General features: G+C 41.4%; 2 pseudogenes across 1 annotated transcript; both read right to left on the bottom strand.

Annotated features, from left to right (window-relative positions):
• Positions 1 to 5691: 5691 nt before the first annotated feature.
• Positions 5692 to 8196, bottom strand: LOC147376769 (T-cell surface glycoprotein CD1b-2-like; annotated as a pseudogene).
• Positions 8197 to 16598: 8402 nt separating this feature from the next.
• LOC147376768 (T-cell surface glycoprotein CD1b-2-like) lies at positions 16599 to 20331 on the bottom strand (annotated as a pseudogene). The gene is made up of 6 exons (XR_015161433.1): positions 20254 to 20331; positions 19733 to 19999; positions 18778 to 19056; positions 18206 to 18486; positions 17543 to 17704; positions 16599 to 16905 (listed from the first exon to the last, which is right to left on the bottom strand). The product of XR_015161433.1 is annotated as a T-cell surface glycoprotein CD1b-2-like (transcript).
• Positions 20332 to 21330: the final 999 nt, after the last annotated feature.

The following is a 21330-nucleotide window of genomic DNA, read 5'->3' as shown; positions in this document are numbered from 1 at the left end:
TGAATCCACCACAGGTATACCCACGTTCCCCATCCTGAACCCTCCACCCTCCTCCCTCCCCTCCCCTCCCTCTGGGTCGTCCCAGTGCACCAGCCCCAAGCATCCAGTACCGTGCATCTCCTGCTTGGCTAATACTTGGCTAAAGGTACTGACAGACTCACTGGAACATGAAGATGATGTCCAGGAAGTACGGTGCTCAGAGCTTGATTTTCACTCCGCACTAATACTACAAAGGCTGCTCTCTCAATGGCCCTTGGTACCAAAGTGAAAACCTGAGTGGAAACAAATTATTTCAACATCTCAATTACTCCAATCAAGAGGATCAGTAAACAAGATCTTGCCTTTATTGGTGAAAATTAGACTGAGATGGTAGAGATAAAAAGATGAAAATTTACCTCTGATTCCCTTAAGTTCCCTATAAAAATAAATACAACAAGTACCTTAAACTCTACTCCAAAAGTAAGGAAGACACACACCTCAGGTCCAGAAGTAAGATTTCGGCAAACACCAGAGTTCCTTCCCCTGAAGTACAAGGCAGTTGCCCAAGTGAGCTGGTATCTAATGGTTGCCTGAGGACAGCTACTGAGCAATCCTATACAGTCTGAGTGGTGGTCACAGTATCTAAAGAGTGTTAAAACTACATAAGCATGGAGTATGGATGTGAGAATTTCCTGAACAGATGAAAACGTTTAAGCCATGTAAGAAAACTAAAACCAACTTATTTCACAAAAGTAAGTGAAACCCAAGCCAGGTTTGTTTTGTAAATGGCTCTGACAATCATAAAAGAAACAGAAGTCAACCACATAAAAATGGCAAGAAAAACTTCTACTGTAGTAACCAATCATTGTAAAAAGTAATAACTTCCTCATTTTTGCTCTGTAAGTCATTCTGTAATTTCATGCCCCTGAATTTCACATCAATCTTTTAATTTGGAATCTCCCCATTTGTGAACTGCTTTCATATCCACAAGAAACTCTTACTAAATATTACTCACTGATTTGGTGGTTTTAATTTTTCCATTTCTGGATTTTGGGCATGTTGATAAACTAAACAAAGGAAACTCAAGCAACATGTAACCTGTGCTATAACTTTTGTTTTTAATGTTGTAATTTAAATCATGTGCCAAAAGTTAACCTCTAGATGTCCAAGCTGGATTTAGAAAAGGTAGGGGAAGCGGAGATCAAATTGTTAACATCTGCTGGGACATAGATAAAGGAAGGGAACTCCAAACAAACAACAACAACAAAAAAAAGAATATTAAAACTACATACATATGGAGTATGGATGTGAGAATTTCCTTCTGCATCATTGAAGATTTCCCTTGTGGCTCAGCTAGTAAAGAATCCACCTGCAATGCAGGAGACTTGGGTTCGATCCCTGGGTTGGGAGGATCCCCTGGAGAAGGGAAAAGCTACCCTCTCCAGTATTTTGGTCTAGAGAATTCCATGGACTGTATAGTCCATGGGGTGGCAAAGGGCCTGACACGGCTGAGCGACTTTCACTTTCTACTTCATTGACTATGCTAAAACCTTTGTGTGGATCACAACAATTTTTTGAAAATTCTTCAAGTGTTGGTTTGAGAAACCTGTATGCAGGTCAAGGAGCAACAGTTAGAACTGGACATGGGACAACAAACTGGTGAAAACTGGGAAAGGAGTACATCAAGGCTGTATATTGTCAACCTGCTTATTTAGCTTCTATACAGAGTACATCATACAAAAAGCCAGGCTGGATGAAGCATAAGCTGTAATCAAGATTGCCAAGAGAGATATTAATAACCTAAAATGTGCAGATGACACTACCCTTATGGAAAAAGTGAAGTGCAACTAAAGAGTCTCTTCATGAAGGTGAAATAGGAGAGTGAAAAGGCTGGCTTAAGACTCAATATTCAGAAAACTAAGATCATGGCAGCTGGTCCCATCACTTGACAGCAAATGCTGCTGCTGCTGCTGCTAAGTCGCTTCAGTCATGTCCAACTCTGTGCGACCCCATGGACAGCAGCCCACCAGGCTCCCCCGTCCCTGGGATTCTCCAGGCAAGAACACTGGAGTGGGTTGCCATTTCCTTCTCAATGCATGAAAGTGAAAAGTGAAAGTGAAGTTGCTCAAGCGTGTCCGACTCTTAGCAACCCCATGGACAGCAGCCCACCAGGTTCCTCCATCCATAGGATTTTCCAGGCAAGAGTACTGGAGTGGGGTGCCATTGCCTTCTCTGTGACAGCAAATAGATGGGGGAAAATGGAAACAGTGGCAGATTTCATTTTCTTGGGCTCCAAAATCACTGTGAACAATGACTGCAGCCACAAAATTAAGACACTTGCCCTTGGAAGAAAAGCAATGACAACCCTAGACAGCATATTGAAAAGAAGAGACATCACCTTGACAACAAAGGTCTGTATTGTCAAAGTTATGGTTTTTCCAATAGTCATGTACAGATGTGAGATTTGGACCATGAAGAAAGCTGAGTGCCTAAGAACTGATGCTTTCAAACTGTGGTACTGAAGAAGACTCTTGATAGTCCCTTGAACAGCAAAGAGATCAAACCAGTGTTTCTTAAAGGAAGCCAAACTTGAATATTCATTGGAAGGATGGATGCTGAAGCTGAAGCTCCTATACTTTGGCCACCTGATGTGAAGAGTCGACTCATTGGAAAAGACCCTGATGCTGGGAAAGATTGAGGGCAAGAGGAGAAAGGAGCAACACAGGATGAGATGATTGGATAGCATCACTGATTAAATGGACATGAGTTTGAGAAAACTCCAGATTTGTGATGAACAGGGAAGCCTGGTGTGCTGCAGTCCATGGGGTCACAAAGAGTCAGACGGGACTGAGAGACTGAGCAACAACAACAATGTATGGATGTAAGATTTGGACTGTTCAGAAGGTTGAGTGACAAAGAATTGATGTTTTCTAACTGAAGGGCTGAATAAGACTCTTGAGAGTTCCTTGGACTGCAAAGACATCAAACCAGTCAGTCTTAAAGGAAGTCAACCCTGAATATTCATTGGATAGACTGATGATGAAGCTGAAGCTCCAGCACTTTGGCCACCTGATGCAAGGAGCTGATGAATTGGAAAAGACTCTCATGCTGGGAAAGATGGAAGGCAAAAGGAGAAGGGAGTGGCACAGGATGAGATGATTAGATAGCTTCATTGATTCAATGGACATGAATTTGAGCAATCTCCAGGAGACCATGAAGGACACTTAAGCCTGGCATGCTGCAGTCCATGGGGTCAAAAAGATTCAACACAACTTAGCTATTAAACAACAACATCAAATCCTAGCCATTGTTTCTCTTGAGACTCAAACTGTCCCAATTATGATGTGGGAGTTTTTTCAACCCAGTCGCTTATTAATCCTTTTATCATACATTTATCATTGAGCTTCCCTTCACCTTCTGGTATGGCAAAGGTGTTCCAGACTCATGGAGAAACTTCCTGCTCCAAACTAGAATCAGCCATTTCTCCAAGGTCCTTTGGTTCCTTGTAGTGGGAAAATATTATGTGAAAGCCTTAATCTGAGTTCTAAGCCTTCATTTTAGGGTTTTTTAAGTGGCCGGGACCTTTTTTTTAAGTCTTAATATTATGATTTTTTATTTATACTTGCAATTCAAGTTTAAAACTATAGTTTTACTCATTTACTCACAACTTTTCCACGTAGAAAAATTCTAGTTTCCTGTGAATCAACACAATTATGTACTCACTTAAATCCACTATACGCTATATTCCATATTATCCACCTGTCTCACTATACACCATATCTCACTAGCCTATACACAGATAGCTTTAGAATAACAATAAAAACACTACACACAAAAATATTATTTTGGGCCAGAGATCCACCAAAAGCAAGTTATTCTCTCAAGGAACTTATAAGTAGAAAGAAAAGAAAAACAATAAGAACTGTAGTGTTCTGGGTATGAGTAAAGTGGGTCTATGCAGGATAAGTCAAGGGAGGGTTACTTCCACTGTAGCACTAAGGAAGGCTTTCTGGAGAAACAAGTTGCTCAGCTAACCATTATAGTCAGAAAATCATTCAGGCCAAGATAGAGACATTTTGTTAAAAATGCTCATCAGCTCTGCAAATACAATTGCCTCAGCATAATTACAGTTAGTTCAATTTGAAAAATGATATTTCAGCAGAAGCAAAAAAAAAAAAAGGTTTAAATAAGAAGTCAAAGGCATGTCACCATGAAGTAGTGTACATCATTTCATTTATTTTAAGGTATATTCTTTCTCACAAATCACATCTATGAAATCTGAGTGGATCCTGCTAGTTATATTGTCTCATAATAACAATTTTCATTTATGTTTCTGCTAGTGTATAAATTATGATTTATCTTACAACCTACAGGAACAATGACTTGATCAAATGTGAGGATCATTTGATGAAATATGATGAGATTGACTCCTAGGCTGACAACTTGAGTTTCAGGGTTCCTGGATACTTATTCCAAATGGAAAAGGAGACATTCAGGGCCTATGAGATATTCTGATATGACCTGTTAAGAATACAAGCGAAAAATTGCTCTTCTTAAGTAATATTTGTACACTATGTTTATAGCAGCATAATTCACAACAGGCAAAAGGTGACTGTTGAATTAACCCAAGTGTCTGTTGAGAGATCAACAGGTAAACAAAACAATCTTTAAAAGGAAAGAAATTCTAATACAGATCACCACATGAATGAATTATGAGGACATACTGCTAAATGTAATAACCATTCACAAAAAGGCAAATGGTTCCACTTCTAGAGGTACCTAGACTATAGAGATTCATATAGACTGAAAATAGAATGGTGGTTGCCAGGGTCTGAGGGAGCAAGGATTGGGGAAAGTAGTTTAATGGGCATAGACTTCTAGTTTTTCAAGATGAAAAGAGTTCTGGAGATTGGCTGCATAAAATGTGAATGTACTTAAGACTACTAAACTATATGTGTAAAAATGCTAATGCAGTAAATTTTCCATGATGTATTTTACTGCAATTTTTTAAAAATAAATTTACCTACAGATGGGAGTTGGGGAAAGTTTCTAGTGGAAATATTGAGGCTAAAAAGGCATAATATTAATAGATAAAGTGGAGGGAAAGAATAAAAGGATGGACAGAAAAGAAAGATTAAAAATGAAAATTCACCAGCATCTCCAAAACCATAATGCAAGGCCTATCAAAAGGATCAAGGAGGGCACTATTATTGCCACAAAGTATCAAACCAATGGATGTGGGGTGTCCTGGCAATTGGGACAAGACAAAGGGATATCACTTCAAATCCATTCTCTAGTTCTCCAGGGCTTCTTGCCCACCCAAGTGTCAACACCCACTGTTACCTGCTTTTGATGATTGGACATCTCTGATTCCCTTTCTCATATTCCCCGATGTCATATTCTCACAGCCACCCACAGTCTGTTCTTTTTGCTCCATCCCACCTAGTTTATAGTCCTTCATTCCTACCTATTGCCTGCCTTAGATCAGCTATTTTCATTCCTTTGGCACTGGAGTCTCAGAAATAAATCCCGAACTCTAACTCTCTTTCTTTGTCTCTCCCTTCCTACCTTTCCCTCTGTCACTCTTTCTTCCCCCTCTCCTTCCCTCCCTCCATAGTCCATCCATCAAGTCTCTCCCCTTCCTCAGGACTGCCTTCTGTTCTTGAAGACCAGCTCCTCCCATCCCCAGCTGGGTTCCACTTCCTTCTCACCTCAGTACAGGATGATGTCCTGGTCTCCTAGACTGCTGTGCTTCACTCAATAACTCAGCCCAGCCACCCCATCCAAGGTTACTCGGAGATACCAAGTCCAGTCAGCATTGGGCATGATGTCTCCTTGCTGAGTGCCAGGCTGCTCCTGCTCACCCCTCATCCACATCACCCGCACAAGTTTTGGGTAGAATCCTGAGACATGGCAGACCAGCAGTAGGCAGCCAGGTCCAGGAGTGGGGCCACTGGACAGCCAGGCTTCAGGCTTCACTGGGGTAGGAAGGAGGAGTAAGAATGTCAGATTATGACTCTATTCCAGAGCATGGGGACTCAGAAACCCACAAATTTGGATAGTTGCCTCTTCCACTCCTATGGGAATCAGATCATTTATTGATTAAACTCCTCTCGATTCAGGTATTCTCCACTTTTGAATTTAAAGAAGGTGATAGGAGGTAAAATAGAAAAGTTTTGGGGAGAGAACAAGACTAACCTTGCTTCTGCAGTTCTGCCTTCCCGGCATTGAGGACACCCAGGAGATATCGAGGACAGGTTTCTGAATGGAGCCTCTCCATGATATCAGAGATGCCTTGATACTGAGTCATGAGTCACAAAACTTCTGCCCCCTGCTGCCGCTGTCTCATGTAGGCACACAGGAATGATTCTGGATCCTCACAAAATCCAGTCCTCCTAAAGCTCCTCTCAAAGAGCTTTCTATGGCCTCCCCAGAATGCAGCTCACAGCCTGCTATGACCTGGATCGCAAAGGGGTCTGTGTAAAGGAAAACTAAGACAAGTTATTAAAATGCAAACAATGAAGAAAAGAATGAGGAAAAGGCATAGGCCTTTGGATTTTAGTGGCAAGAAAGGTCTGAGATGTGAAATTGTAACTCAAAAACCAATTGCAGTATTCAGGACTTTTCAGGAAGAAGAGCATTGGTTAGAGGTATGCCTATTGTAAACGGTGGGGATTTGCTCTTTTAAGGATGAACAGTGCGCAAGAGGGGAGAAGAGGAGCAATGTGTGATGGAGTCAGGAGGGCAGCATTCCAGGGTGAAGGGGAAGGTTACACTGAGAGAGGAGATTAGGCAGCAGATGCTTGAGGATATGAATTGGAGGATGGGGAAGTCATACTTTAGTTCATTCAGGCACACAGTAGGAAAAGGAATTTTTCCTAGGTTTTGAGAGTGGCAAGTGACATACACGCAAAACAGGAAATGGCTACAAAGCAGGAATATCATCTATTACACAAAAGTGCAAGAAACAGGAAGAATCTGGGATACTGGGTGGAGGTAAGGAGTCAGGGTTGGAGACTACTCTGGAGAGCTGTGTGCGTGTAGTTGAGTAAAGAGGGAAGGAGTAGACCATGATCAGAGGGAACAGTAGCCTGACCAAGGGAGAGAAAAGTCTTTGAGAGTCTCTCCAGATCAGAGGACTGTACTCAAATTCCAACTGGAACTCACTGACATGGTCCTGCACAACCCGAGTGAATCCAATGAAGTAGACTCAGAACAGGTCCTGCAGCTCAGTCATCGCTTCATCACTAAAGTTCCCCTTGGACCAGGGCTTCAGGAAAATGGTAGTGCCCAAGTCAGAATCCCAGCCTTGAATTTGCAAATCATCCAACCAGCCTGAGCCTTGGTTTTGAGCCCAGGAGCTGTTGGCAAAGGTCTAAATATGGATGATATGGTAGGAGGTTGGCCAGTGAAACACTGTGTTGGTGGAAGGTTGAAAAGAACGAGGGAAAATGTAGAATCAGGATGGAATGAAAAAGCACCCAGAGTCTGAACAATATAGAGCCTGAAACAGTTCTCTCCCCAAGCCCTCTGACTCCATCCCCAGCCTCCAGAATAGGGGAGAGGGCTGGAGACAGCAGAGCCCAGACCCTTAGTGGTAGGTGTGGCATGCTTTTATCCAGAACCCCTGCACCTGTGCTGGGAGCAGCCAGAGTTACTCTTACCATCCTATTGTCACCACGTGGGAGGATAACCACTAGCAATAGAAGAGGTAGAGGCAGCATTTCACTGGGAAGTAGAACTTCTGACTCTCAGAGCTGGTATGTAATGTCTTACTTCAGCAAACCTTTTTCTCAGTACTCTAAAGTGACTTCCTCTCTTCCCCAGATGAAAAATCTTGGACCCAAACTGCACATCTCAGAAAAACTGTACCTCCCACAGCTCTAGACTCCCACTCTGCCTCTCATTTCCGTTCCTTGAACTCAGTCTCCTTTATACTTACTACCTTGGAAAAACATTTTCCAAGGTAGCAAATGATGATGAAAGGTTATTTCACCTTCCCAGTTCTTATTTCCACATCTTTGAAATAAAACGATAATATTAAACAATTGCTTAGCTTCCCATCTCTTTAATCTAAAATACCTTTGGCTTCTCTACCTATCTTGTTCTCCCTCCCCATGGCCTTCTCACCGCTGGCACTTTGTCATTACCTCTTCCCAACATCTCAATGGCCCTTCTTTCTTATCTCATTCTTCTTACTTGGCTTTTTAACTCCATGTTAAATTTTCTGAGTGTGCATGTGTGTTAACAATCACTGTCTTTTTTATATTTGATTCTGGGGCCCAAATCCCAGAATTAAATATAATAAATAGTTTATATTCTGACCAAAATTCTCTTACACCACAGGAATTTTTGAGGTTGAAAATTACATTGATCAATGGTATGTGACCTTCTTTTCAGTAGCTCTTCTCCTCTACTACTTTCAGTAACCAATCTTCATGAGACAAATAAAACTTCAGGAATTATGCCCCAGCTTCAGGCCAAGTCAAAATAACTTTTTGTAGTAGGCTCATTAACAGTAGAACTTCCTTCTCCTTTTGTAATATTTTATAATCTCCATGTATATTTTGATCTTTCCTATTACCAAATAAAGCATTGCTATGTCAGCAAGCAACTTGGCATTTTTTCACCAAAAGTTCAGAGATGTTTTTCTTAAGATGTCATATCCTATGTCCTCTTTATATGCATTTGACGTTTTAACAATATATTTAGCATTCACTGGAGAAATATTAGGACTGTAATCAATATGTTGGCTCTCAGGATAATTCTTGGTTTTCTCCACTCAGGAAAATATTCCAAATTTGTGGATATATATCATCTATATTTTGAGTGTAAAGAGAGGTTTTCACTAAGTCATCCTATTTACATAGATAAGAAGATACAAAATAAGTAATAAAACATTCTTTTTTCCTGGAAATAAATCAAATAGACTTCATCCTTCAATACTCAAAGTCCCTCAAGCTAGGCTTCAATAGCACATGAACCAAGAGCTCCCAGATGTACAAGTTGGATATAGAAAAGGCAGAGGAACCACAGATCAAACTGCTAACATCTGTTGGATCATAGATCACAAGAAAAAAACAAGGGAAATCCAGAAAAACGTCTACTTCTGCTTTATTAACTACACTAAAGCCTTTGGCTGGGTGGAGCAAAACAAACTGTGGAAAATTCTTCAAGAGATGGGAATACCAGGCCATCCTACCTGCCTCCTGAGAAACCTGTATGCAGGTCAAGAAGCAGCAGTTAGAAACAGACTTGGAAAAATGAACTGGTTCAAAATTGGGAAAGAACTACATCAAGGATGTATACTGTCAACCTGATTATTTGATGTCTATGCAGAATACATCATGTGAAATGCTGGGCTGGGTAAAGCTCAACTTGGAATCAAGGTTGCCAGGAAAAATATCAACAACCACAGATAACCAGATGATACAACTCTTAATGGCAGAAAGTGAAGAGAACTAGAAAGCCTCTTGATGAGGACCAAAGAGGAGAGTGAAAAAGCTGGCCTGAAACTCAGTATTCTAAAACTAAGATCATGGCAACCAGTCCCATCACTTACTGGCAAATTGTTGCCACAGTTCAGTTGCTCAGTTGTATCTGACTGTTTGCAACCCCATGGACTGCAGCACAGCAGGCTTCCCTGTCCTTCACCATTTCCCAGAGCTTGCTCAAACTCATATCCATTGAGTTGGAAATGCCATCTGAACATCTCATCCTCTGTCACCCGCTTCTCCTCCTGCCCTCAATCTTTCCCAGCATTGGAGTCTTTTCTAAAGACTCAGCTCTTCATATCAGGTAGCCACAATATTGGATCTTCAGCTTCAGCAACAGTCCTCCCAATGAATATTCAGGATTGATTTCTTTTAAGATTGACTGGTTTGATCTCCTTGTTGTCCAAGGGACTCTCAAGACTTTTCTCCAAGAGCACAGTTCAAAAGCATCAATTCTACAGCACTCAGCCTTCTTTATGGTTCAATTCTCACATCCAAGCATGACTTCTGAAAAATCATAGCTTTGACTCTATGGACCTTTGTTGGTAAAGTAATGTCTCTGCTTTTTAATACATTGTATAGGTTTGTCATAGCTTTTCTTCCAAGCAGCAAGCATCCTTTAATTTTATGGCTGCAGTCACCCTCTGCAGTGATTTTGGAGCCCCCCGAAATACAGTCTGTCAGTGTTTCCACTGTTTCCCCATCTATTTGCTGTCAAATGATGGGACCGGATGCCATGATCTTATTTTTCTGAATGTTGAGCTTTAAGCCAACTTTTTCACTCTCTTCTTTCACTTTCATCAAGAGGCTTTTCAGTTCTTTTTCACTTTCTGCCATAAGGGTGAGGTTATCTGCATAACTGAGGTTATTGATATTTCTCCCGGCAGTCTTGATTCAAACTCGTGCTCATCCAGCCCAGCATTTCTCATGATGTACTCTGCATATAAGTTAAATAAGCATATAAGTTAAATAAGGTGACAATATTCAGCCTTGTCGCACTTTTTTCCCCAATTTTGAACCAGTTTTTCACTCTTTGTCTGGTTCTAACTGCTGCTTCTTGACCTGCATACAGGTTTCTCAGGAGGCAGGTCAGGTGGTCTGCTATTCCCATCTCTTGAGGAACTTTCCACATTTTGTTCTAGTCCACACAGCCAAAGGCTTTAGCATAGGTAATGAAGCAGAAGTGGGTATTTTTCTGGAATTCTTTTGCTTTTTCTATGATTCAATGGATGTTGGCAATTTGATCTCTGGTTCCTCTGCCTTTTCTAAATCCAGCTTTTACATCTGGAAGTTCTAGGTCCACATACTCTTGAAACTTAGCTTGGAGAATTTTGAGCATGACCTTGATAGCATGAGAAATGACTGCAATTGTAAGTAGTTTGAAATTCTTTGGAATTGCCCTTCTTTGGGATTGGAATGAAAACTGACATTTTCCAGGCCTGTAGCCAGTGCTGAGTTTTCCAAATTTGCTGGCATATTCAGTGCAGCACTTTCACAACATCATCTTTTATGATTTGAAATAGCTCAGCTAGAATTCCATCACCTCCACTAGCTTTGTTCGTTGTGCTGTTTCCTAAGGCTCACTAGACTTCTCACTCCAGGATGTCTGGTTGTAGGTGACTGATCACACCTTTTGGTTATCCAGATCATTTTTGTATAGTTCTTCTGTTATTCTTGCCACTTTTCTTAATATCTTCTGTTTCTGTTAGGTCCATACCATTTCTGTCCTTTATTGTGCCCACCTTTGCATGAAATGTTCCCTTGGTATTTTTATTTTCTTGAAGAGAACTCTAATCTTTCCCATTCTATTTTTTCCCTCTATGTCTTTGCATTGTTCACTTAGAAATGTTTTGTTATTTCTCCTTGCTCTTCTTTAGAACTCTCCATTCAGATGGGTATATCTTTCCTTTTCTCTTTTGCCTTTCACTTCTCTTCTTTCCTCAGCTATTTGTAAGGCTTCTTCACACAACCATTTTGCCTTTTTGCATTTCTTTTTCCTGGGCATGGTTTTGATCACTGCCTCCTGTACAATGTTACAAACCTCTGTCCATAGTTCCTCAGGGACTCTATCTGTCAAATCTAATCCCTTGAATCTATTTCTCACTTCCACTGTATAATTGTAAGGGAATCGATTTAGGTCATACCTGAATGACCTAGTGGTTTTCCCTACTTTCTTCGATTTAAGTCTGATAGTTGCAATAAGGAGTTCATGATCTGAGCCACAGTCAGATCCCAGTCTTCTTTTTTTCTGACTGTATAGAGTTTCTCCATCTTTGGCTGCAAATAATATGATCAATCTGATTTCAATATTGACCATCTGATGATGTCCATGTGTGTAAAGTCATCCCTTTTGTTGTTGGAAGTGTTTCTTTGCTATGACCAGTGCATTCTCTGGGCAAAACATTGTTAGCCTTTGCCCTACTTCATTTTGGACTCCAAAGCCAAACTTGCTTGTTACTCCAGGTATCTCTCAACTTCCTACTTTTGCATTCCAGTCTCCTATGATGAAAAGGACATCTTTTTTGGTGTTAGTTCTAGAAGTTCTTGTAGGTCTTAGAACTATTCAACTTCAGTTTCTTTAGCATTAGTGGTTGAGGCATAGACTTGGATTACTATGATACTGAATATTCTGTCATTTTTGAGATTGCACCCATATACTGCATTTCAAACTCTTTTGTTGACTATGAGGGTTACTCCATTTCACCTAAGGGATTCTTGCCCACATTCTTGCCCATTTGAATTAAATTCGCTCTTTCCAGTCCATTTTAGTTCACTGATTTCTAAAATGTCAATGTTCACTCACCATCTCCTGTTTGACCACTTCCAATTTATCTTGATTCATGGACCTAACATTCCAGGTTCCTATGCAGTATTGCTCTTTACAGCATCAGACGTTAATTTCACCAAAAAAACACATTCACAGCTGGACTTTTTTTTTTCCACTTTGGGCCATACTTTTCATCCTTTCTGGAGGTACATCTCTACTCTTCTCCAGTAGCATATTGGGCACCTACTGTCCTGTGGACTTCATCTTTCAATCTCATATCTTTATATCTTTTCATATTGTCCATGGGGTCCTCAAGACAAGATTCCTGAAGTGATTTGCCATTCCCTTCCCCAGTGGACAACATTTTGTCAGAACTCCCCACCATCCGTCTTGGGTGGCCCCACATGGCATGCCTCATAGTTTCATTGAGTTAGACAAAACTGTGACCCATGTGATCATTTTGGTTTTCTGTGATTATGGTTTGCATTCTGTCTGCCCTCTGATGGATGAGGATAAAGGCTTGTGGAAGCTTCCTGGTGGGAGGTACTGATCGTGGTGAAAACTGTGTCTTGCTCTGATGGGCAAGGTCATGCTCAGCAAATCTTTAATCCAATTTTCTGCTGGTGGGAGGGCCTAAAGCCAAACTCTGGTAGAGGTAATGGCAACCTCCTCCAGGACTTATGCCAGCATGCTGCATATCCCAGGACTATTGCACTCAGTGTCTCTGGCCTGGGTCAGGCCAATGTGGACCCACACCTCTGCCAGAGACTCCCAAATACTCACAGGCAAGTCTGGATCAGTCTCTTTTGGGATCAGTGCTCTTTTCTCCTGGGTCCTGGTGCACACAATGTTTTGTTTATGCCTTCCAAGAGTCTGTTTACCCAGTCCTGTGGGAGTTCTGTAATCAAATCCCACTGGCCTTCAAAGGTATATTCCCTGGGGGTTCTTAGCTGCTCTGCCAGATCCCCAGGTTGGGAAATTTCTTATGGGCCCCAGAACTTTCAACAGTGAGAAAGAACTGTTGTTAAATTTGTTACACCATAACTCCTTTGATTCTCCAGTTTGTGAGTATATGCTCAGTTGCTCTATTCAGTTCAGTCACAATCATGTTCAGCTCTTTGCAAACCCATGAACTGCAGCACATCAGACTTCCCTGTCCATCACCAACTCCTGGAGCTTACTCAAACCCATGTTCATGAGGTCAGTGATAGCATCCAACCATCTTGTCCTTTATTGTCCCCTTCTCCTCCTGACCTCAATCTTTCCCAGCTTCAGGGTCTTTTCAAATGAGTCAGTTCTTCACATCAGGTGACCAAAGTATTGGAGCTTCAGCTTTGGCATCAGTCCTTCCAGTGAATATTCAGGACTGATTTCCTTTAGGATTGACTGCTTTGATTTCCTTGCAGTCCAAGAAACTCAAGAGTCTTCTCCAACACCACAGTTCAAAAGTATCAATTCTTTAGTGCTCAGTATTCTTTATGGTCCAGTTTTGACATCCTTTGACCACTAGACCATTCAGCTATGACCGAAATCAAATCCCTTATGATTATACAGTGAAAGTGAGAAATAGATTTAAGGGCCTAGACCTGATAGATAGAGTGCCTGATGAACTATGGACTGAGGTTCATGACATTGTACAGGAGACAGGGATCAAGACCATCCCCATGGAAAAGAAACGCAAAAAAGCAAAATGGCTGTCTGGGGAGGCCTTACAAATAGCTGTGAAAAGAAGAGAAGCGAAAAGCAAAGGAGAAAAGGAAAGATATAAGCATCTGAATGCAGAGTTCCAAAGAATAGCAAGAAGAGATAAGAAAGCCTTCCTCAGCGATCAATGCAAAGGAATAGAGGAAAACAACAGAATGGGAAAGACTAGAGATCTCTTCAAGAAAATCAGAGATACCAAAGGAACATTTCATGCAAAGATGGGCTCGATAAAGGACAGAAATGGTATGGACCTAACAGAAGCAGAAGATATTAAGAAGAGGTGGCAAGAATACACAGAAGAACTATACAAAAAAAATCTTCACAACCCAGATAATCACGATGGTGTGACCACTGACCTAGAGCCGGACATCCTGGAATGTGAAGTCAAGTGGGCCTTGGAAATCATCACTACAAACAAAGTAAGTGGAGGTCATAGAATTCCAGTTGAGCTATTCCAAATCCTGAAAGATAATGCTGTGGAAAGTCTGCACACAATATGCAAACAAATTTGGAAAACTCAACAGGACTGGAAAAGGTCAGTTTTCATTCCAATCCCAAAGAAAGGCAATGCCAAAAAATGCTCAAACTACCACACAATTGCACTCATCTCACACGCTAGTAAAGTACTGCTCAAAATTCTCCAAGCCAGGCTTCAGCAGTATGTGAATCATGAACTTCCAGATGTTCAAGCCGGTTTTAGAAAAGGCATAGGAAACAGAGATCAAATTGCAAACATCCGCTGGATCATGGACAAAGCAAGAGAGTTCCAGAAAAACATCAACTTCTGCTTTATTGACTATGCCAAAGCCTTTGACTGTGTGGATCACATAAACTGTGGAAAATTCTGAAAGAGATTGGAATACCAGGCCACCTGATCTGCCTCTTGAGAAATTTGTATGCAGGTCAGGAAGCAACAGTTAGAACTGGACATGGAACAACAGACTGGTTCCAAATAGGAAAAGGAGTACGTCAAGGCTGTATATTGTCACCCTGTTTATTTAACTTATATGCAGAGTACATCATGAGAAACTCCGGACTGGAAGAAACAACACTGGAATCAAGATTTCCAGGAGAAATATCAATAACATCATATATGCAGATGACACCACCCTTATGGCAGAAAGTGAAGATGAACTCAAAAGCCTCTTGATGAAACTGAAAGTGGACAATGAAAAAGTTGGCTTAAAGCTCAACATTCAGAAAACCAAGATCATGGCATCTGGCCCCACGACTTCATGGGAAATAGATGGGGAAACAGTGGAAACAGTGTCAGACTTCATATTTCTGGGCTCCAAAATCACTGCAGATGGTAATTGCAGCTATGAAATTAAAAGACGCCTACTCCTTGGAAGGAAAGTTATGACCAACCTAGATAGCATATTCAAAAGCAGACATTACTTTGCCAACAAAGGTCCATCTAGTCAAGGCTATGGTTTTTCCTGTGGTCATGTATGGATGTGAGAGTTGGACTGTGAAGAAAGCTGAGCACCAAAGAATTGATGCTTTTGAACTGTGGTGTTGGAGAAGATCTTGAGGGGCCCTTGGACTGCAAGGAGATCCAACTAGTCCATTCTAAAGGAGATCAGTCCTGGGTGTTCTTTGGAAAGACTGAAGCTAAAGCTGAAATTCCAACACTTTGGCCACCTCATGCGAAGAGTTGACTCATTGGAAAAGACTCTGATGCTGGGATGGATTTGGGGCAGGAGGAGAGGGAGACAACAGAGGATGAGATGGCTGGATGGCATCACCAACTCGATGAACATGAGTTTGGGTTAACTCAGGGAGTTGGTGATGGACAGGGAGGCCTGGTGTGCTGCGGTTCACTGCATCACAAAGAGTTGGACATGACTGAGCAAATGAATTGAACTTAAATGAATTGATGGCAAAGTTGTTCCAGACTCTTGAAGAATCTTTCTGCCCCAACTAGAAATCAGCCATTTCTTCAAGGTCCTTTGGTTCCTTTAGTGTGAAAATATGTCAAAGCCATAATGTGAGCACTAAGTCTTGGTTTTGTGGCTTTTTAAGTGGTCAGGACATTTTTTAATCCTAAATATTATGATTTTTTAATTATGCTTGCAATTCAAGTTTAAGATTACAGAGTCTAATATTACATCTATCTCGCATCACCTTCTCTAGACAGAAAATCTTGGTTCCAAGTGAATTAACACAACTATATAATCACCTAAACTATATACTATCCACCTGTCACACTGTATCCTATATTTCAGTAGCCTATACAAACATGATAGTCTTACAATAACAGTAATAACTCTACCACCAGAAATAAGTTTTTGACAGGGATCCACTGAGAACAAGCCATTCTCTAAGGAACTCATAAGTAGAAGGAAAAGAAAAAGAAAAGGAACTGCAGTGTTCTGGGTATGAGTAAAGTGAATCTCTGCACAATACCAGACAAGGGAGACTTTCTTCTACTCTAACAGTAAGGAATGCTATCTGGAGAAACAAGCTGCTCAGCTGACCCTCATAGTTAGAAAATCATCCAAATAAAGAGAGTGAAATTATGTTAAAAATGCTCAGCAACTCTTCAAATACAATTACCTCAGCATAACTGTAGTTAGATCAATTTGAAAAATGATATTTCAGCAGAAGCAAAAAAAAAGTTTTAAATAAGTCAAAGGCATGTCACCATGCAGTTGTGTACATGATTTCATTTATTCCAAGGTATATTCTTTCTCACAAATCACATCTGTGAAATCTGAGTGGATCTTGCTAGTGATATTGTCTCATAATAACAATTTTCATTTATGTTTCTGCTAGGATATAAATTATGATTTATCTTACAACCTACAGGAACAATGATTTGATCAAATGTGATGATCATTTGATGAAATATGATGAGATTGACTCCTAGGCTGACAACTTGAGTTTCAGGGTTCCTGGATACTTATTCCAAATGGAAAAGGAGACATGGTCAGGGCTCACAAGATATTCTGATATGACCTGTTAAGAACACAAGCAAAAAAATGCTCAACTTAAGAGATATATGTGCACTATGTACAAGGCAGCATTATTCACAACAGTTAAAATGTGAATTAACCCAGGTATCTGTTGAGAGATGAACAGGTAAACAAAACAACGTTTAAAAGGAAAAAAATTCTAATACAGGCCACCACATGAATGAATTATGAGGACATAATGCTAGATGGAGTAAGCCATTCACAAAAAGACAAATGATTTCGTTTCTATGAGGTACCTAGAGTAGACAGATTCCTATAGACAGAAAGTAGAATGGTGGTTGGCAGGGCCTGAGGGAGAAAGGATTGGGGAAAGTAGTTTAATGGGCACAGACTTCTAGTTTTTCAAGATGAAAAGAATTCTAAGAATTGGCTGCATAAATATGAATGTACTTAATACTACTAAACTATATGTGTAAAAATGGCTAATGCAGTAAATTTTCCAAGACATATTTTACTGCAATTTAAAAAAAATAAATTTACCTACAGATGGGAGTTGGGGACAAAAGGGAAATGTTTTAGCAGGAATTTTGAGACTAAAGAGATGTAATATTAATAGATAAAAAGGAGGGAAAGAATAAAAGGATGGACAGAAAAAAAAAGTTTAAAAAATGAAAACTCACCAGCATCTCCAAAACCATCAGATCAGATCAGATCAGTCGCTCAGTCATGTCCAACTCTTTGCGACCCCATGAATCGCAGCACGCCAAATGCAAGGCATATCAAAAGGATCAAGGAGGGTATTATTATTGCCACAAGTATCAAGCCAATGGATGTGGGGTGTCCTGGCAATTGGGAGAAGACAAAGGAATGTCACTTCAAACCCATTCTCTAGTTCTCCAAGCCTTCTTACCCATCTGAGTGTCAGCACCATCATTAACTGCTTCTGATGCATGGGCATCTCTGGTTCCCTTTCTCATATTCCCAGAGGTCTTATACGCACAGCCACCCTTAATCTTTCCTTCTTGTTGAATCCCACCGAGACTACAGTGGGACTACTACTGTAGTAGTGAAGACTACTTCATTTTTATCTATTGTACAGCTTAGATCAGCTATTTTCATACCTCTGGCACTGTAGTCCTAGAAATAAATCTCAAACTCTGTCTCTCTGACTCTCTCTCTTTCTGTCTCCCTGATTCTTTCCTCCCCGCCTATCCTCTCTCCATGCCTGTCTTCCTCCCTCCATCCTTCCCTCACCCATCAAATCCCTCCCCTTCCTGTGTCCTCCTCTCTGTTCTTGAGGGCCATTTCCTCCCATTCCCAGTTGGGCCCCAGTTCCTTCTTACCCCAGTACAGGATGATGTCCTGGTCTCCTAGACTGCTGTGCTTCACTCGGCAATTCAGGCCAGCTGCCTCCCCAGCTGCCACATTTAGGGTTACTCGGAGATACCAAGTCCAGTCTGCATTGGGCATGAGGTCTCCTTGCTGAGTGCCAGGCTGCTCCTGCTCGCCCCTCATCCACATCACCCGCACAGGTTTTGGGTAGAATCCTGAGACGTGGCACACCAGGAGTGTGTGTGGCCAGGCCCAGGAGTGGGGCCACTGGACAGCCAGGCTTCAGGCTTCACTGGGGTAGGAGGAAGCAGTAAGAATGTCAGATTATGCCTCTAATCCAGAGCATGGGGACTCAGAAACCCACAAATTTGGACAGTTTCCTCTTCCACTCCTATGGGCACCAAATGACTTATTGATTAATCATTTCTCTATTTAGGTACTTCTCACTTTTGAATTTTTGAATTTTTTTTATTTTATTTTTTAACTTTACAATACTGTATTGGTTTTGCCATATATCAAAATGAATTTAAAGAAAGTTGTGAGAGGAGAAATAGAAACATCTTGGGGAGAGCATAAGACTAACCTTGCCTCTGCAGTTCTGCCTTCCCTGCATCGAGGACACCCAGAAGATATCGAGGACAGGTTTCTGAGATGAGTCTCTCAATGATATCAGAGATGCCTTGATACTGACTTATGAGTGCACAAAACTTCTGCCCCCTGCTGCCGCTGTCTGGTGCAGGCACACAAGAATGATTCTGGATACTCACAAAATCCAGTCCTCCTAAAGCTCCTCTCCAAGAACTTTCTATGGCCTCCCCAGAATGCAGCTCACAGCCTGCTATGATCTGGATCACAAAGGGGTCTGTGTAAAGGAAAACTGAGACAAGTTATTAAAAAGCAAACAGGAAAGAAAGAGACGAGAAAAAGGCATAGGATTTTTTATTTTAGTGGCAGCAAGTTCAGAGGTGAAATTATTGATATAAAACCAATTACAGTATTCAGGACTTTTCAGAAAGAGCACTGGGGAGAGGAATGCATATCATCAATGGTGGGGTTAGGCTGTTTTAAGGATGTAGAGGGGGCAAGAGGGGAGAGGGGCAACGTGTGATGGAGTCAGAAGTGCAGCATTCCACAGTCTAGGGAATGGTTATGTGTAGAGAAGGGATCAGGCAGAAGATGCTTGAGGACATCAATTGGAAGAGTTGGAAGTTACACTTAAGTTCAGTCAAGCACAGAGTAGGAAAAGGAGATTCTTCCTTGGGGTTTTAGAGAAGCAAGTTACATAGACGCAAACAAGAAATAACCATAAGAATGGTCATGTACACAGAAGAGAACAAGAAACAGGAAGAATCTCAGAATCTGGATGGAGGTATGGAGTCGGAGTTGAAGGCTACTCCGGACAAGTGTATACATGCAGTTGGATAAAGGCGGGGGTGGGGGTGGGGGTGGGAAGGGACCATCATCAGAGGGAGCAATAGCCTGACACAAGAGAAAGAAAAGTCATTGAGAGTCTTTCCAGATCAGAGGACTATACTCACATTCCAACTGGAACTCATTGACTGGATCCTGCACTTCCCGAGTGAATCCAATGAAGTAGGCTCGGAAGAGGTCCACCAGCTCAGTCACCTCATCATCACTAAAGTTGCCCTTCGACCAGGGCTTCAGGAAAATGGCAGTGCCCGAGTCACTCTCCCAGCCATGAATCTGCAAGTCATCCAACCAGCCTGAGCCTTGATTTTGAGCCCATGTGCTATTGACAAAGGTTGAAATTTGCATGACATGGTACGAGGTTGGCCCCTGGAACACTGTAGTGGTGGAAAGATAAGAAGAATGAGGGGGAAATGTGGAATCAGAATAGTATGAAAAAGAACCCAGAGTCTGAACAACAATACAGAACTTGAAACGGTCCCCTGCCCCCAAAGCTTCTGGCTCCATCCCCAGCCTCCAGAATAGGGGAAAGGGCTGGAGACAGCAGAGCCCAGACCCTTAGTGGTAGGTGCAGCATGCTTTTATCCAGAACCCCTGCACCTGTGCTGGGAGCAGCCAGAGTTATTCTTACCATCCTCATTGTCACCACCTGGGAGGATAACTCCAAGTAACAGAAGTGGTAGAAGCAGCATTTCACTGGGAAGTAGAACTTCTGACTCTCAGAGCTGGTATTTGATCTCTAATTTCAGCATTTTTTTTTTCAGTACTCTAAATTGACTTCCTCTCTTCTCCAACTGCCAAATCTTGACCCACATTGCACATCTCAGAAAAACTGTGCCTCCCACAGCTCTGAACTCCCACTCCATCTCATTTCCATTCTTTGGTCTTCATTCCTTTTATACATTCTACCCTGGAAAAGCTCCCTTGTGATGCTGAAGAGTTATTTCACCTTCCTAATCCTTTATTGCCACATCTATTCAATAAGAGGGTAATACTAAACAATTGCTCAACTTCCAGTCTCTTTTAATCTAGAAGTATTCCTTTGGTTTGTCCACCTATCTCATTCTCTCATACAGCAAATATAACACTGACAAGTGATGTAGCAGTAACAGAGAGGTAGTGCAGGGAGTCTTGGAGAGCATAGCAAATGGATCAGTGTGAGTGGCCACAGTACCTTGGTGTACATTCACAGAGAGACCTCCTCTGAGAATGGAGACATACCATAGAAAGGGAGATTCTGAGAACCCCAGCCCCATTTCAGGGAGTCAGACACTGGAAAAGTGAATCTGTGCTCTTGTACTATTGTTACCATCACCATTAGTATCTCCTACTTGGCTAAAACTTGGTTAAAGGTATTGACAGACTCCCTGGGACATGAAGATGATGGCCAGGAATAAGGGTGCTCAGAATTTAATTTTTGTTCCACACTAATACTATAAAACACAGTCCAGTTTTCTTGGGCTCCCCTAGTGGCTCAGATGATAAAGAATCTGCCTGCAATGCAGGAGACCCTTGTTCATGTCCTCTCTCAAAAGCCCATGTTGCCAAAGCAAAAACCTGAGTGGAAACAAATTATTTCTGAATCTCAGTTACAGCAATGAATAAGCTCAGAAGACAAGGGCCTATCTTTATTGGTGAAAAGCAGAGTGAAAGGGTAGCAAGGAAAAGGTAAAAATTTACCTCTGATTCCCTAAAAAAATAAATACAA

The sequence above is a fragment of the Bos grunniens genome, chromosome 3 (genome assembly GCF_055505025.1).
Source record: "Bos grunniens cultivar Pamir isolate PY7600 chromosome 3, Bosgru_T2T1.0, whole genome shotgun sequence".
NCBI classification, from domain to species: domain Eukaryota; kingdom Metazoa; phylum Chordata; class Mammalia; order Artiodactyla; family Bovidae; genus Bos; species Bos grunniens.
The sequence above is the reverse complement of the archived record's forward strand: the minus strand, read 5'-3'. Positions and strand labels throughout refer to the sequence as shown.